The following is a 19,162-nucleotide window of genomic DNA, read 5'->3' as shown; positions in this document are numbered from 1 at the left end:
AACAAATGATATGATCACGGATTTCGGTCTAACCACTTGACCTACATCTCCGCTCCTCACCTCGAGGAGATCTCCACTATCACAACCGGGTTTTGTACGTTCACCCGAATAACGTTTACACTACACAATACGGTTTTCTAGTTTACCAAAAACTCCACAATCAACACTCTTGCAATCCCACTCTACACCCTCTCATGTGTTGAACTAGACGTGTCTCCCTCAAGTGCGCGGATACAACCTCTCCCTAGGTTCATCAACCAACACTTCTCTCAGTGTACAAGTGTATTACAAAGCGAATCTCACAATAAGCACAAATATAATAAATGATTATTCTCTAATACGGATGAGAATACAATGAAAGCTCACACTCAATTGTTATAACTCTCACCAATCCAAATATACTATGTATGAAAATACAATAAGCTCAAGTGGGTGTGTGTAAACAATGAGTGAAATAAAGACAACTAAACTCAAATAGCAAACTAGCAAAAATAAGAATGATAACCGACAAATAATTATAAATAAAAGCTAGAATTGAGTTTAGGAAAACTTCTATAGATGACAAGAGAGAGAGATGGATTGAAGCTCAAATACCAAGTGATGATCTCTTCTAGCTCTTGTGAAATTGATTTCACAAAATCAAACTCTCAATTACTTAAAAGCTTTTTAAAAAACTTACAGAGAGTTCGACGGTCGACCGTGGCGGTCGACCGTGGGAATTTTTAGCTTGGCGGTCGACCGCCACGATCGACCGCAAAAGTTTCTTTTGCCCACTCAGAGAAAAACATAGGCGCAGTCGACCGCAAACTGATACAAAATATTTTATGCTTGAAAGTGAAATGCTGATTTTAAAACTCTGTTTAAAAAGAACAAATAAATTCCAAAAATTATGAAACTTTGGGAAATGATTGTAGACATGATAATACATATGCTACAAAAACTGGTTTTCAAAAAGGACTTCCAAATGAGAAATATCATCATTTTACAAAATAGTCCAAAACATAAAAATGTGAACATATGAGTTTTGACAATTTAGCTTAACCATATTTTGAAACAATACAAAATAATTTTGTAGACTTAATAAAAGATTTATATAATAATTGTTAAGTCTATAAACTGAGAAATACAATATTTTTATAAATACAATAGAAAATAAAACATATGAGTATGTATATAAAAATATATTTGTTTCATATCTATGAAATCAAACCAAAACATATATGTATGTATATAACTATATATATACAAAAACAAAACATGTATGTGTGTATATGATTGAGCTTAAAGTACTAACACACATAATATAAAACCTAAACTAAATATACCCAAGCTTGATCTTGATCTTCAATAGGCTTGACTTGGTAAACTTGGATGAAGCTGAACTTAGATCTTTAACTTGAATTGCAATGCTTCAACCACTATATCCACCAACCTCAATTTGATATGATCGTTATGGCGCAATCCATCCAACCTCCAACACGTTGTTTGTCTATAATAAATAGAAATATACAAATACTAAACAAATAACATTAGTGGTAAATTGTTTGTTAAACATTATCAAAACAAAGAGGCCAACAATAATTTGCCACCCCTACATTTAATCAAGTTTATTCCGAAACTTGCCCAAATTAGTTTGAAGTTTAAAGCTCATTATTTTAAAGTAATAATACTTTGATTGTACATTTTTGATACAGTGCCATCAATATGTCTCATTGCAAATTACATATTTAATAATGACATGACTCATGAAATTACACTGCTTTGTAACTCTCTTCGTTTCTTAATTCTTTATTTCTTCTCCATCATGTGTAGGTAAATGAGTCTCGTCTCAATGAAGACCTGGACCAGGTGTGGGAGGTGCTTGCAGAACCAATACAAATAGTAAGTCCTGACAGTGCACTGCACTTCCCTTTAGACTTTATTATGACTGCTTTTGTATAATTTTTCTTTTTTCTACTTATGTTGGTTATATGATGTAATATCAAAGGTCTGCTTGTATGTTGTATTATTTTTGAAGGTTTTATATAAGACATCTAATTCCACCTCCCCCAATATTTTGACTATATGTTAGGAAAGATGACAGTCCAAGAGAGGGGTATTTTCACTCGAAAACAAATAGAATATAATTACATTAAGTCTCAATGATGGTCTAGTTACGAACTATTATTCTACCATTCCTTCTTAAGCTGGAAGCGCATATAGACCTTTCATTTTTAGCTAGTTAAATCTAAGAAAAAAATTCCCTTCCCCTTCCCCCCAACCCCCGAAACTATTACCTATCTATTTGAATTGACATGTGAAGTGATATTTTGCTCAATATCATTTCATAATGAAGTGACAATCAACCTTTGTATGCTTCCTATTCTCATGAGACTTAGTCTGTACCATTGGCAATATATGCCAAAACCTGATTATTACAATGTATTTTCATAGCCTTAGGTAGAAACACACCTATATCCTGATGAAGGTATTTAATCAACATAATCCCTCGGGCAGCGAGAGCCTTAACTTGATAATCAACCTTAGCAATAAATCATGGCACGATAATCTGCTTGATCGTGAGATCACTATATTCCTCCAATACAAGTACAATATGTGCCAACGAGACATTATCAAGAGTATCATTTGCTCAATTAACATCAAAATAACCAATAATATTAAAGAATAAAAGAGACCCTTGTTGCTGATGGACTCTCTCTTGTTTTCTTGCATTAGGTTATGCATAGATACAACGTCCCAGAGGCATATGAGAAGCTTAAGGATCTCAGCAGAGGAAGAGTTTTCAGCAAGGAGAAGCATTCAAAAGTTCACTAATGGCTTGCAATTGTCAGAAGAAGCAAAGAGCGTTCTCTTGAATTTGACTCTCCAGTCATACATTGGAGAAGTAGAGAAGTTGTCTAAGTCTAACGACGATCATGTGGATTTGGTGAATGGGTTCAGGCTTTTATAGCCATTGAAAAAAAAAATTGAATGAACAAGATGAAAATTTTACTAAGGTTTTTCCCCCTTGTGTCAATTGTCTCCTTGATAGTTTGTTTTCATTTGAAATACTTGAAGTTTGTTTACCTCAAGACTTATATTTATATTGATTTTTGGTTGCTACCCATTCCGCAGGATGCAATAGTAATTAATTTTTATGCGATTTGAACAATATTCTTGTGTTCTTTTCTTTTGAAATAAAGTATCTGGGTACTTGAATCTGTAAATATCAACAAACCTGTGTGTGGTATACTGGTATTGGTTGGACAATTTTGCCTTAGTATTCTCTTTTTGTTCACAACATAAATTTCTAGTTTTTTTATATATTTAGATGCAGTTAGTTGTTGTCATGTTCTACTCTGTCAATCTTTAACATCTGTATGGTCTTGAAACTACTAGTACACTTGAAAACAACTATCAAAATATCCGATGGAAATTTTATGTGGCGTGATCTCGCCTATAAGAATTGAGATACGTGGTAAGGATTGAGAGAATTAGACCGTGTTTATTATCACATAAGTAAAGAGAATCTAGATCCGAAAAATACAGTTGCTTCTCTAATTACATCAAAATATGCAAAATCAACATCTAAATATGCAAAAACAAAAACCACTTACAAAAATCACTCTGGTCCTTTCTCTAAATCAACCTCAAAAGAGTATAGTTTGCTTCGAACTCGAAGAGTAAATATTTGGCAAAACCTGTTGACAGTAAAAAGTTTATTGTTCTATTGAATTTTCGTGATAGCTGTTATATCAAGTTTTGCTCATTACTACTTGAATTAACTTAAGTTTCATCAGCTTAATATTTTGTTCTTTTCTCAGAAACAGTGCATATAGCTTGGGATCTCATGCAACTATTATTATGATAAGTATGAAGAGTTTTGAGAAATGAAAAAAAGAGAAAAAAAGGAAAAAAAGAAAAGAAAAATGAGCTATTCGTATTGTAGTAAGCAAGCGGTACAAAAAACAACCTGATTATTTCTACAAGTAAAGTTTCTTTCACTTATAACGGAATGTACCACTACCACCCAAATACTGTTAACGTCTTTAATATTTGATAAAAGTTAACAGTAGTGATTCTTAACATTACATTCGTCATAAGATTTTGCTGACGTGACAATGATCTGACCCTGCCATGTTCAGCAAAAAAATTAGTGAAATCACAAGTTCAACATACACGTTTGTATGAAACTTGTAACTAATTTTTGCTAACGTTGCAGCCATGTGATCTCCTCAACAATATTTTACAAAAATTTGTAAAAGAAAATAGATTGATGACAATGATAATACTAATGACTGTGGTTGACGACTTCTAAATATTAATGATCCGAAAGGACCGAAATGATACTTGGCTAGCACATGAGGGACCTACAACAAAGTTCTGCCAAAAATCTATATGCATTATAAGATTATCCATCATTTACCTTCCTTTTAAAGAAAATATCTGATGACTTGAACCTAACCTCCATAGAAAATGCGTATAAATAAATCAAGGCGCTCGCTCCTCGCTCTCTTCAATTCCTTAAAAAAAAGACGGCTCCTTTTTCCCGCTCCACTAAACCCCGAACAAATTCCCCCCTTAAAAATCTAGGGTTAGGGTTTCGATCTTGTCTGCAACTCCATGGAAAAGCTCTTATCAACCCCACAAGCCCCGTTCGCTTTATTGCCATCCTTTTCCTCCTCTCCCTCTTCGTCTTCGATTAGCAAAAGATCATGCCAGCTAGGGTTTCGGATTCAGCCCACCCCTCCTCGACGATTCGAACCACTTAGGGTTTCGTTGAGCAGTTTAGAAGGAGTCATGACTACGAAGGTAAAGATCTCCATTGCCGATTTCCTGGCTGGGGAATTTTCACGAACACAAGCCCTGCCTTTTGTTGACTGCATGTTTGTTTTTTGCTTTTTTGTGATTATTTCGTTGCTAAGTTTTCTTAAATCTCATGTACTATAATGTTGAAATGTTTCTGAAAAGTGGCATATTTTGAATTTTTGAATAAAGATAGGATTTTTTATAAGTTTACGGGAGGGAATATTTTGGGATTGAGCATAAAATTTTTAGTAAATAAAAAATATCATATGCCATAGGTCACTTTTTTTCTTCTTCTAAATTTGTAATGTAGGGCTTCCACTGTTGTATTTTGAATTTCAGGTTCTTAAATTTTTTTAAATAAATTAAGATGATCCTTTGGCAGTCCCTAATTTATGAATCTTCAATGATGATTAAGTTTGATCCGGGATGATCTAATTTTTTTGGTGATCCTTTTTCTTTAATTTTCCTCATATTTGGACAACTGGTTGAATATGTTTTGGCTATGTGAACTTTAATATTTTAGATGGAGCATCATCGTGAAGAGGAGGTTGTTGATCTTGAGTCTTTAAGCATTATGGCTCTATCACCTTTAGATGGCCGATATTTGCAGAAAGTCAAGGATTTGCACTCATTCTTTAGTGAATATGGGTTAATCCGTTACCGTGTAATGGTCGAGGTAACTTTCATTAAATTCTCTTGTAAGAATACATATTTAATCAGTGCTTTTTTATTCAACACCGGTGCACAGTGTTAGTCTCACATTATGTTTTTTTAAGAATAATGGTTTCATATTTAAATGTAGATTATACAATCATTTTTGTAGCGAATGATAAAGAAATGTTTCTGGTAAAGCATGAAGAAACTGTGGTTGTTGATTGGATATCCTTGTTCGTCTGCTTACAAATCATAATATGTTTCAGGTATTTAGATAAAAGGTTTAAAGCATTAGTTAGCTCAAAAGGTTTAAAGTTGTGCCTAAAATATTCTGTGAACCGTTGGGATATTTATATTTGATATGCATATCTGACAATAGTACCCCTCTTCTAATAAATTTGCATATGATGTAGTATTAGCAGTTTCTGTATGAGTCCATCGAACATTGTTTATTTAGGTCATGCTTATTAGTGTGCTTTCTTTTACAATCTGACAAAACATCCATCCTCTACTTTGATATAGGTAGTAGTCTTCATTAAAACTTGTCATAGTGTAGTCATGTCTTGGGTAATGGAGAAAGAGGTAACTTACAAGTAAAAAAGGTTTACCTCTTTCTCCATTACCCATTATGATCTGACAATGCTGGCCACTGTAGTTATATTTTCATGTTGGCTACTTAGTGCAAAGTGCTAATCTGAAGCGATTTATTTTTAGGTAAAATGGTTGCTAAAATTAACAGAAATACCTAAAATCAAGGAGGTTCAATGCTTTAGCGAGAATGCCAGGTCTTATTTAGAAAGTATAGTTAGTGGCTTCAGCAAAGCTGATGCTCTGGAAGTGAAAAAGATTGAAAAAGTAACTAACCACGATGTTAAGGTAGTGGAATACTTCTTGAAACAGAAATGTCAATCCAATGCTGAAATCGCTGAGGTGAATTTTTGATGTTCCTTGTTGTGGGTACTCTATGCTTCCTCTTTTTATAACTACGACTAACTGTGATTTCAAAGATTTCATTTGATGCTTAATATTTGACATCAGATTCTACAAAATTCTTTTTTAGGTACTGGAGTTTTTCTGTTTTGCTTGTACATCAGAGGATATAAATAATTTAGCCCACGCATTGGCACTGAAGGAGGCGTTCAACACTGTCATATTTCTTGTGATGATTGAGTTGTTGAATGCAATATGCAAATTAGCGAAGGAAAATGCTCATATCTCCATGTTGTCTCGCTCTCATGGATAGGTCTTTTTAGGTAAAATGGTTGCTAAAATTATCAGAAATACCTGAAATCAAGGAGGTTCAAGCTTTAGCGAGAATGCCAGGTCTTATTTAGAAAGTATAGTTAGTGGCTTCAGCAAAGCTGATGCTTTGGAAGTGAAAAAGATTGAAAAAGTAACTAACCATGATGTTAAGGCAGTGTAATACTTCTTGAAACAGAAATGTCAATCCAATGCTGAGATTGCTGAGGTGAGTTTTTGATGTTCCTTGTTGTGGGTACTCTATGCTTCCTCTTTTTATAACTAAGACTAACTGTGATTTCAAAGATTTCATTTGATGCTTAATATTTGACATTAGATTCTACAAAATTGTTTTCTTTCGTACTGGAGTTTTTCCATTTTGCTTGTACATCAGAGGATATAAATAATTTAGCTCATGCATTGGCACTGAAGGAGGCGTTCAACACTGTCATATTTCCTGTGATGATTGAGTTGTAGATTGCAATATGCAAATTAGCGAAGGAAAATGCTCAAATCTCCATGTTGTCTCGCACTCATGGACAGGTATTTTCAGTTCTAGATGAGAGGCAACTCTTGTTATAACGGAATACTAACTTTTTATTGATTATATGTTATCTACAAAAACATTAATGCTACATAAGCATAATTTAAAATCTTATATTTCCCTTTTATTTGTGTTTACACATAGATGGACATAGTTTATTCTATATATTGATTTAAAAAAAAGAATCAGAAGCTATTAGACAAAGAAAATGAAGGAATGCTTCAAGGAAAAAGAAAAATTCTTTTTCATTTCCATGAACTAATTTATTTAGCAATCCTAAATTCTTAATGAAATTTATCCCAAATGGAGAAGGGATGCAACTGACAAGAGCACGTTTAGAGTAATGAAATTTATCCCAAATGGAGAAGGGATGCAACTGACAAGAGCACGTTTAGAGAAGGATTAGAGAAGCGGGAGTACTTAAAGAAAAACAAAGTACTCTTGGGTTTAAAAAGTTAAACTTAATCTAAGGTGCACAGGGTAATATTCCACTAATAATTTTTCCATAATGTTCTGGTGGTGTATTTTTTTGGTTGAAATAACTCAAAGATTTCTGGCTGGTCATTTAGGAAAAAAATTTTTATACAAAAGTAAGCTTTTTTTGGGGGGTGGGGGCTTATATAGAAATAATTAAATAATGATTACATGCTAAAACTCAATAATTTTCTACATAGGGCTAATACATCATGTATAATTACTAGTTTGATAAATATTATACTGTCTATCTTCGTTCATATATGTTTGTAGGACATGTTCTACATTCCTTTCTTCATGAGTTTTTAGGTTGATGCTATGAAATAAATTGAATGGAACCTTTTCAATCTGAAGGTTAAAAATAATATAATCATGTCTTTGTTTATTATTTAGTCCTACATCAGAAAATGAGTGAGAAGTTACTTAAATAGGTATGCCCAAGACTCAAGTGTAAGACGGCTAGTTGATTTTGTCAGTGGGTTGAGCCAAACGTGTTACACTTGGTGGGTCCCACGGCTTGTACTGCACCAATGGGCCCGATGGCTCGGGGCGTGACAAATTACATCACAGCAGTTGCGAGTCTGAAGTGTGGAGCTAAGTGCTATGCGGATCTAAGTGCTATATTGCGTGAGTGCGGTGGGGGCCACCTCTAGAGTCCACATAACCTAGTGATACCGGGATGTGCCATTTGTCATGTCATGATGAGGACGTTGCTTATTTATGGTGGGGTGTGTAGAAGATCGTACCAGAGATCGAAGCTTGCCTTCAATGGCGAAGTTGAGGAGGCAAGGAAGATCGCCTATAGAGGTTGATGGCGAAGTTGAGGAGGCGAGGAAAGTTGCATGTTCAAGATCGCAGGCGAAGTATGTGGCGAGGTCGAGCTTGGGAGGCGAGCGGATCTCGCCTGCTGCGTGGATCGAACTCGCTTGTAGCGGATCTCACTTGTTGATGTCGCCCTCACCCATGATATCGCCTGCAACGGAGTGAACTTTACCTATGCATGGTTGGAGCCAGCTGGAGCGCATAGACCGACCGCCCTAGGGTTTCCCTATAAAAGGGAAACGTTATTCGTGAACGAAATAGTGAGCACGAGAGCAGAGAGAGAAGAAGAGATTGGCAGCAGAAATTTCTTGAGCTTTCGTTCTCTATGCAGTTTAGGAAATTTCTGATTTTTATTCCCTTTTGTCCCTATTCTCATTTACTGTTGAGAAGGGGTTGGTGAATATTAATTGGGGAAGTTATTGTAATAGAGAGAGTGTTTGAGCATTGATTTTAGATTAAAATCAATTGCTATTTGTTTGAGAGATTTCAAGTTTGAGATCCTCTCTCTTATTTGTAATTTCTTCTTATTAATAAGAAATTATTGAACCACGTAAAATCTGTTATCTTGCATTTGTGTTACTTGTTTGGTTGTTGATAAGTATTCCAATTTTGTTTGTATTTGTGTGCCTCCGGGTTTGACATGATGTTCAATTTGGAGAAGAAAGCTAGGGCTTGGATTTGTTTGTATTTGTGTGCCTCCGGGTTTGACATGATGTTCAATTTGGAGAAGAAAGCTAGGGCTTGGATTATCGTTTGAAGAGATTGGAGGTGAAACAAGTACATCGGGATCGTCTCTTTCAAAGGCGATACAATGGTTGAGCATTAATAATACAAAAATTGATGCTAAAAAATTTGATGGCAAGATAAATTTCAATTTGTGGAGAAATTGATGCTAAAAAATTTGATGGCAAGATAAATTTCAATTTGTGGAGGTGTCAAGTGATGGATGCATTGGACGCTCAAAATTTAGAGGAGACTCTTGAGTTACAAGAGAAACCTGAAGACATGGAGGATAAGATTTGGAAGAAAATAAATAGTAGAGCGTGTGGGGTTATTCGATCATGTTTGACGCCGAATTTGATCTATGATGTGATGAACGAGACGTCGGCGAAACGGTTGTGAAAAACACTCAATGGGAAGTATCTTACGAAAAGCATTGAGAATCGGCTTCACTTGAAGAAGAGGTTTTACCAATTCAAGATGAAGAGGGGAGTTTCCAATAGAGAACATGTCAATAACTTCACAAAATTGCTATCAGATATGGCCAATATGGATATCATGGTAGTGGATGAAGATAAGGCGATGTTGTTGCTATGTTTATTACCAGAGGATGATTTCAGTACATTTGTCCTTACGATGATTAATGGTAGAACCACTGTCCGCTATAAGGAGGTGACCTCAGCATTGGTGAACTATGAGTTGAGGAAGAGAGATAGTGAACCATCTGAGAAGGCATCAGGAGATGCATTGGTAGTGAGAGGCTGTAGTCCAAACCGCCGTCTATTTAATCACTCCAAGTCGAAGCAAGGAGGTAGCTATAAGAGTGTTGGTAGGAATCAATGTCGCGTCTGTGAAGAAGAGAGACATTGGAAGATCGACTGCCCAAAGTTGAAGGACAGAGCCGGGAATAATAAAGGGAAAGCCGTACAGGCTTCAGAAGTGAATATTTCCAAAGCTAGTGGTGATAATTCAGATTCAGATTCAGATTCATAAGGCTATTCATGCCCAGCATTACCGTCAGTTTGTTATGTCGACTCTACGGAGTGGATGTTGGCTTTAGGTGCTACATACCATATTTGCCCGAGGAGGGATTGGTTCTCTAACTTTGAGGAGTTAGAAAGAGGGGATGTCGTGCTCATGGGTAATGACCACATATGCCCTATCGGTGGTATTGGTATAGTCCGGATCAGGCTGTGTGACGAGGTGACTAGGGAGTTGAAGGAAGTGAGATTCGTTCCTCAATTGACGAAGAATATCATTTCACTTGGAACTTTGGAGGAAGCTGGCCATAGGGTGATCTTGGAGAATGCAACTCTGAAGGTCACAAAGGGGTCCATGGTGGTAATGCGAGGTGTCAAGGAAAACAACCTTTACTACTTGAAGGGCAAGACAGTAACAGGGGGTATGGCAGCTTCAATTACCATAGAGAAAGATACTACCAGCTTATCACATATGAGATTTGGACACACTGGTGATAAGTCCTTACAGGTATTGGCGAAAAGGGGCTATTGAAGGGTACAAAGACCTGCAAGATGGAGCTGTGTAAACATTGCATACTTAGGAAGTAGACAAAAGTTAAATTCGGCACCACAATTCACAATACCCAAGGTATATTGGATTATGTTCATACTGATGTTTAGTGTCCTTCCAAGAACACATCTCTTGGTGGGGCAAATTATTTTGTCACTTTTATTGATGATTATTCCAGGAGAAATTGGGTATACCCCATCAAGCATAAACATGAGGTCCTGGATATAGTTATGGAGTGGAAGAAGAAAGTGGAGCTGCAAACAGGTAGAAATGTGAATGCACTCCATTCGAATAATGATGGTGAGTACAAGAGTGATCCGTTTCTGTAGTTTTACCGGGATCATGGTATTAGGCGACACTTCACAGTTCGTGAGACACCGTAACAAAACGTGGTCGCTGAAAGGTTGAACCATACCTTGCTGGAGAAGGTGCGATGTATGATGATACAGAGTGGATTGTCAAGATCCTTTTGGACCAAGGCGTTGGTTTATGCAAGCCATCTCGTGAATAGGTTGATGTGCACTGCGATACATGGAAAGACTCCTATGGAACGTTGGTCTGGTTCGGTAGCTAGTGACTATTAGTCGCTTTGGATATTTGGGTGTCCTGCTTATTACCATGTCAGTGATGATAAATTGAATCTGAGGGCGAGGAAAGCAGTCTTTGTGGAATTTAGAGATGGAGTTAATGGCTTCAAGTTGTGGGATCCATAAGACAAGAAGATGATCATTAGCAGAGATGTCATGTTTGATGAGGCTCACATGATAGAGTCTCGGATTCCTCAGCAGGTAGAGGAAGGCCAGACTAGTGGGGTATCGTAGCAGGTGGAGGAAGATGTGACTCCACAGACTTTAGATAGCACTGTATCTATTGAGACTCCTACAGAGGTGACACTAGGAGGAGATGATATGATAAACGGGCAAGTGGAGGATACAGTGGATGTTGAGACACAGGAACAGGGTCATGTTCAGGAGTCCATTGCAGCTAATAGACTAAGAAAAAATATTCATCGCCCAGCTAGATATGATGATATCATGGTTGCATATGCTTTATCAGCATAAGTCGTTGATGATTTGGTTCCTTCCTACATTCACGGAAGCAGACTCAAGCTCTGATTCGATTAGGTGGAGGGAAGCTATGGAGGAAGAGATGTAGTCTCTTCATAAGAATGACACTTGGGAACTTGTAAAGCTACCGAATGATAAGAAGACTATTGGATGCAAGTGGGTACATGCAAAGAAAGAAAAATCTTCTATTAGGGACATTTGGTATAAAGCCATATTGGTTGCCAAAGGGTATGCCCAGCTTGAGGGCATAGATTATAATTAGGTATTCTCACCTTTTGTAAAGCATTCGTCGATAAGAATACTATTGGCGTTGGTGGCACAGCTGGATTTGGATTTGGTCTAGATGGATGTTAAGACAGCCTTTCTACATGGAGATTTAGAAGAGGAGATCTACATGACATAACCTTTAGGGTTCAAAGCTGCAGGAAAGGAAGAATTAGTATGCAAGCTGAAGAAGTCTCTTTACAAATTGAAGCAATCGCCATAACAATGCTACAAGAGATTTGATGACTTCATGATTGTCTGAGGATACACGAGAAGCCCATATGACCTTTGTGTTTACATGCACAAGCTACAGAATGATGAGTATATTTATTTACTGTTATATGTTGACGATATGCTCATTACTTCCAGGAATACTTTAGCTATTAGAAAGTTGAAAAAGGAACTGTCATCCAAATATGAGATGAAGGATCTTGGAGAAGCAAAGAGGATATTGGGTATGGAGATTGAGAGAGATAGGGTGAAGGGGAGGCTGAAGTTGACACAGAGGAGTTATCTACAAAAGAAGCTGAAGAAATTCAGTTATGATGGCAATGCCAAGGTGGTCAGTACTCCATTAGCTTCCCACTTTAAGCTATCAGCTAAGATGTCACCTATTTCAGTTGAGGACCGTGAATACATGTCCAAAGTTCCATATGCCAATACGGCAGGTAGCTTGATTTATGCGATGGTGTGTACAAGAACAGATTTGTCACAGGCTATGAGCATGGTATCTAGGTACATGCATGACCTAGAGAAGGGTCATTGGGAGGCCGTGAAGTGGATTCTATGGTATATAAAAGGTACTATGGATGTTGGTTTGGTATTCGAGAAGAATGGGAAGAATAGGCAGGATTGTATTGGTTATGTGGATTCCGCTTATGCGGGGGATCTTGACAAGCGCCAGTCTACTACTGGATATGTGCTTACACTAGCAAGAGCACCGGTGTGTTGGAGATGCACACTTTAGTCTACAATGGCTCTCTTCACTACGGAGGCAGAGTATATGACATTGACTGAAGCTGTGAAGGAGGTTTTGTGGTTGCAGGGGTTATTGGATGACCTGGGGATTGTACAGGATACCATCAGGGTACATTGTGATAGCATGTTAGCTATCTATTTGGCTAAGAACCATGTGTATCATGCTCATACAAAGCACATTGATGTCTGATTCTATTTTGTTCGAGACGTATTGGATGATGGAGACGTCAGATTGGAGCAGATGCACACAAAGGACAATCCGACAGTTATGTTGACCAAAGTTTTCACTAGAGTGAAATTTAGTCATTGTTTGGAATTGTTAAGCATTCTTCGCTGTTGAGGGCCTTTGGAGGCCATGTGGTGAACTATGTGAAGGCTTGATTCCTTGGACAAGAGGATACGTAGGCAAGTCTTTATGATGCAGCCGATTTGGTGAGTAGACATCGACGTTTGGAGAATGGTCACATTCTCATTTGGTTCCTGACTTATTATGGATTGAGCTCGTTGTCGTGAATTGTTTCACTTTGTACTATATGCAACAAGTGGGACATTTGTTTTGGTTGGTGTCGGCTCAGTTTTGGGGAAACGTTCGCCGAGGTGGAGATTTGTAGATGATCGTACCTGAGATCGAAGCTCACCTTTGATGGTGAAGTTGAGGAGGCTAGGAAGATCGCCAGTAGAGGTTGATGGCGAAGTTGAGGAGGCAAGGAAAGTTGCATGTTCAAGATCGCAGGCAAAGTGTTTGGCGAGGTCGAGCTTGGGAGGCGAGCGGATCTCGCCTGCTGCGTGGATCGAACTCGCCTGTAGTGGATCTCACCTGTTGATGTCACCCTCACCCATTATCTCACATGTAGCGGAGTGAACCTCGCCTGTGCGTGGTTGGAGCCAGCTGGAGCGTAGCTGGAGCGCATAGACCGACCGCCCTAGGGTATCCCTATAAAAGGGAAACCCTATTCGTGCGCGAATTAGTGAGCGCGAGAGCAGAGAGAGAAGAAGAGATTGGCGGCGATAATTTCTAGAGCTTCCGTTCTCTTTGCAGTTTGGGAAATTTCTGATTTTTATTCCCTTTTGTCCCTGTTCTTAATTACTGTTGAGAAGGGGTTGGTAAATATTAATTGGGGAAGTTATTGTAATAGAGAGAGAGAGTGTTTGAGCATTGATTTTAGATTAAAATCAATTGCTATTTGTTTGAGAGATCTCAAGTTTGAGATCCGCTCTCTTATTTTAATTTCTTGTTATTAATAAGAAATTATTGTGCCGCTCTCGTGGACTTAGGCAGATTTGCCGAACCACGTAAAATCAGTTGTCTTGCATTTGTGTTCCTTGTTTGGTTGTTGATAAGTATTCTAATCTCGTTTGTATTTGTGTGCCATCAGTTCCGCTATGTACAACAGGGTGTTTGTGACACTCTTGTTTAGTCCAACATTAGGAAATGAGTGGGAATTTAAGTGGCTTAAATTATTTAAGTGTAACATCGGTTAGTCGATTTTGGCAGTAGATTGAGCCAAATTAAATTATTTAAGTGTAACATCGGTTAGTCGATTTTGGCAGTAGATTGAGCCAAACAACACGTTACACTAGTTGGGTCCCACAGCTTGTACCGTACCAATGGGTCCGTCAGGCCGGGGCGTGACATGGCCAATATTAGAAGCGGACATATACTAAGTTGACTGCTCAAAGCAGCTGAAATATCATATTGATAATTTTCATCGTTATGCTACAGGAATAAATGATTTGCTTTTGTAATAGGTTTATGTGGTTTAGTTCTGATATCTTCTAACTCCCTTTGTAGCCTGCTTCACCCACTACTTTGGGAAAGGAGATGGTAAGTTTTGCTTTCAGACTAAGTGAAGTAGGGAAGACCTTTACAGAAGTGCAAATATTGGGCAAGTGTGCTGGAGCTATTGGAAACTACAATGCACATAAAGTTGCATATCCTGATATTGATTGGCCAACTGTTGCAGCTGAGTTCGTGACCTCTTTGGGGTTAGGTTTCAACCCTTACGTGACACAGGCATATTTATTTACTTCTACTACTTTTCTCTTTGTAAGGTTTTACATATCTGATTCATTTCAGCTTGATGGATTTTTTTTGCGTAATTAAAGTGCATAGACGATTTTGATAAGGTTTTTTCTTTGTGGATGACTTGGATAGGTTTCATTAATGGGAGGAGTACTTTATTTACTTGTACTTTATTTACTTGTACTTTTTTGACACTGCTGCTTGTATTCATTGTTCTCTGCTTGATCTAGTTTACTAGTAAACAGTCCTTTTGAAGATTTAGGCAACTATACAAACTGTAAAAGTGTATAACTAATAGAGCCTCTGGATTTTCTTTAATATTAGTTTTGCAATCAACTCAGGTGACTAAAATGTAGGTTTTTTTGCCATTTCATGTTTCAAGAGTTTACAAAAGGTGATTCATATAGTATGTACATACTATCATGTGCATGCTTGATAATAAGTAGATACACTTGCAGGTTATCCATCTATCTTGGAAATACAGTACATATATAAATTAGCCTATTCTACACCAACTAGTTAGTGCATATATAATAATGGAATTGTAGCGCCAGCTAATAATTTTGTTAAGTTTGTGTTGTCTGAAAGGTTACGTCAATGTGGCCTATGAATGGACTGACACTTGGCTTCCATGCATACTCTCTGTCTGAGCCTGTTGCTTGCTCCGTATACAGATTGAGCCGCATGACTATATCGCAAAGCTTTTCAATGCAGTTGTTTAGTTTAATAACATCCTGACTGATTTTGATCGGGACATATGGAGCTATATTTCGTTAGGTTATTTTAACTAGGTAACTTTCTTATGCTTGACCACTATACCCCTAAAAATATTAGGACCTATTTTAGATCCCAAACTTCCAATTTGGAACTAAACGATTTCCTGATAATTTTGCTTTCCAGATGACCAAGGCTGGGGAGATTCGATCTTCAACTTTGCCTCATAAAGTTAATCCCATTGATTTTGAGAATAGTGAGGGAAACTTGTGATTGGCTAATGCTATTTTATCTGCTAGCTCTTAGCTCGAAATTGCCCGTCTCTCATATGCAGGTGTGTATCATTTACTTTTCCATCTTTATTCATGGTTCATGAGGAGTACCTAATGTGAAGTTTAGTGCTATATAATAGTTCAAAAAACACGTCTTAGTGTTTCATTTTGGTAAAGTGATACTATACTTATTGCATGTGTAATCATTGACAGAGGGATTTGACCGATTCCACAGTTTTGAGGAATTTGGGTATTGGATCTGGGTATTCTCTCTTAGCATACAAAAGTGCACTAAAAGGAATCCGGAAGCTTCAGGTTAGTAGTAAAATCTGTATGAGATGGTTATCACTAGAGAAATAGATATAAAGCTAGATGTGTTATTGGTAGGAAATGTGCCGCTGTCGTCGTTCTTTGCTTCATGTATGTTGTTTGTTCTGTTCTTGCTTTAACTATTAGGGTTGGGCATATGTTGAATTTGAATTCGTCACTAATGCAAGATGCTAAATTCTGTGAATTACAAGATCATAGAAACGTAGATCTATTTAAAGATGAATTCTTGTCTTGCTGTCAACATAATTTCTATCCAATGTACATCCATCTAATAATATATATCATTTTACCGATGTTTAAGTTTTTTTCTATATTAGTATTTCTTTTCTAAAATTGTACTAACCATTTCCCTCAAAAATATTGTATGAACTATGTCTTTGCTATCCTTTTCAATTTCCTTTAGATCTATTATTTGGGATCCATAACTATGATATCTGGCATAATTCTTTAGAAAAATTCTGTCTGTACGTCCGAGTAGTTGATACGAAGAAAGATACATCTAAAAGTGGCAAAAGCTCCTTTTTTGCTCAATATGCTACCAACGTATAAAGATAATCCTAATGTTAACATTTAATTAGGGGTGGCAAATGGGTCGGGTTGGGTCGAGTAGGGTCATAGTTGACTCAACCCGTATAAGTGTGACGTGACTCGACCCGTTTAACAAATGAGTCAATGCGATTCACCCGTTTATTAAATGAGTTACCCGACCCGACCCATATAACTCGAATGACCCATTTATCAAATCTCAGTTCAATATCATGGATACTATATAGATCAAGATGAAATTCTTTTGACTCTTTCGACAATCACAAGTCAAAATATGCAATACTGCTACATAGATTGTACAAGAGATAGACCCTTTTAATAAATAATCCTAATTAAGGATTAGGTTGTCACTTATTCACAGCATTATAAATCACGGTCCCCGCCTTTTTTGTCATCACCTCACTCTGACGAACCCCCCAGTCCCTCTGATCCTCGCACGGCATAAAAGTCAAAACCGGACCGAACGTGGGCTTTAGAAAAAAACCAGCGCACTCCCAGGCTGACCTCTGACCCTTTAACCCCACAACGTAGTTCCTCCTCAGATCCAGAGCTCCACTCTCGACCAGATCCCAACAGCTCTCCCCCATCGAGGTGAAGTAGTTCCCCGACAGCGACAAGTTCTCCAGCTTCTCGTAGCTCGCCAGGTCGCAGAGCACGTCGGGCACCTATTTCCTCCCCTTCTCCGACCTCCCCTTATCCCCCTTCGATCTTGTCCATACGAGTGGAACTACGACCGATCTCAACCGTTGAAATGCTGGCTTGCTGTCGATGAGGGCCAAGACGTAGCCGACCATGCCGGAGATGCTGGACCTGGCGGGAAACTGCGGGTCGAAGGAAGAGGAGAGAGAGGAGAAGGAGGAGGATGAAGATGACGAAGATGATCTTCATATTTGGAGTTTGCAACCCATTTAGAATTAAATGGGTTGGTATTGGGTTACACGGGTCAGTTCGGATCAACCCTAATTTACCCATCTAATAAACGGGCCAGTTCGGGTTGATCCGTTTATGACTCGACCCATATAACTCGACCCATACCCAATATAAACGGGTCGGGTCAGATCGGGATGATGGGTCGGGTCATAATTTGCCACCCCTACATTTAATCAAGTTTATTCTAAAACTTGCCCAAATTAGTTTGAAGTTTAAAACTCATTATTTTAAAGTAATAATACTTTGATTGTACATTTTTGATACAGTGCCATCAATATGTCTCATTCCAAATTACATATTTAATGGTGACATGACTCATGAAATTGCACTGCTTTGTAACTCTCTTCGTTTCTTAATTCTTTATTTCTTCTCCATCATGTGTAGGTAAATGAGTCTCGTCTCAATGAAGACCTGGACCAGGTGTGGGAGGTGCTTGCAAAACTAATACAAATAGTAAGTCCTGATAGTATACTGTACTTCCCATTAGACTATTAGCGTCTATGGTTAAATCTGGAATAATACAGATATATAACATCAAAAACTGAATAGAAAACAAAAGTGCAGTAATTTAAAATTTTTCAACTCATCTGCTGTGCGTTTGTGAAACGCTGTGCTTAAAGCATTATTTGGCCTACTCCGGTGCAAGGATCCCAAGGCCAAATTGCTTCTAGGAACAGCAGTCCAGTACTTTGGTGTGCACCGACCCAGTACTGTCAAGATCTCCTCGATCTATAAGGCAAAGATCTCCTCGATCTATTAGGCAAAGATCTCCTCGATCTATAAGACAAAGATCTCCTCGATCTATCAGGCAAAGATCTCCTCGATCTATAAGACCTTCTCGGTCTAGGCACTGTTCCTATGAGCACAAGCTATTCTACAACATATATGTAAGGACCATGAATTTTGATACTAGTTAAAATAATTTTTTTTGTATTTTAGAATATTTAAATATGATTTTTAAAAGAGTATTTGTATTTTTCTTGAATTTCTACAATTTTCTATGATTTAAAGTCTAAGTTTTATATTTATTTAAATGATATTAATATTTATAAATTAATTTTATGCGGTGAAAATTTATGGAATTTATCTGTTGCGTTACCGATGCTGTTACATGTCATTTTAAATAATACATTGTATTATTTTTATTATTACACATATTTTTGTATAATACGTTGTATTATTAATTACGTATTATTTGTATAATTTGATGTATTATTTCTACTGTTACATATTAACTGTCGTATTAGTATAACTTGTACGTTTTACT

At 37.4% G+C, this 19,162-nt stretch overlaps 1 pseudogene; it reads left to right on the top strand.

Moving 5' to 3' along the window:
* The window catches only part of LOC109845912, a 31,127-nt pseudogene continuing 14,711 nt past the window's right edge, over window positions 2,747–19,162 (top strand).

Source organism: Asparagus officinalis, chromosome 6 (genome assembly GCF_001876935.1).
Source record: "Asparagus officinalis chromosome 6, Aspof.V1, whole genome shotgun sequence".
Taxonomy (NCBI): Eukaryota; Viridiplantae; Streptophyta; class Magnoliopsida; order Asparagales; family Asparagaceae; genus Asparagus; species Asparagus officinalis.
The sequence above is the reverse complement of the archived record's forward strand: the minus strand, read 5'-3'. Positions and strand labels throughout refer to the sequence as shown.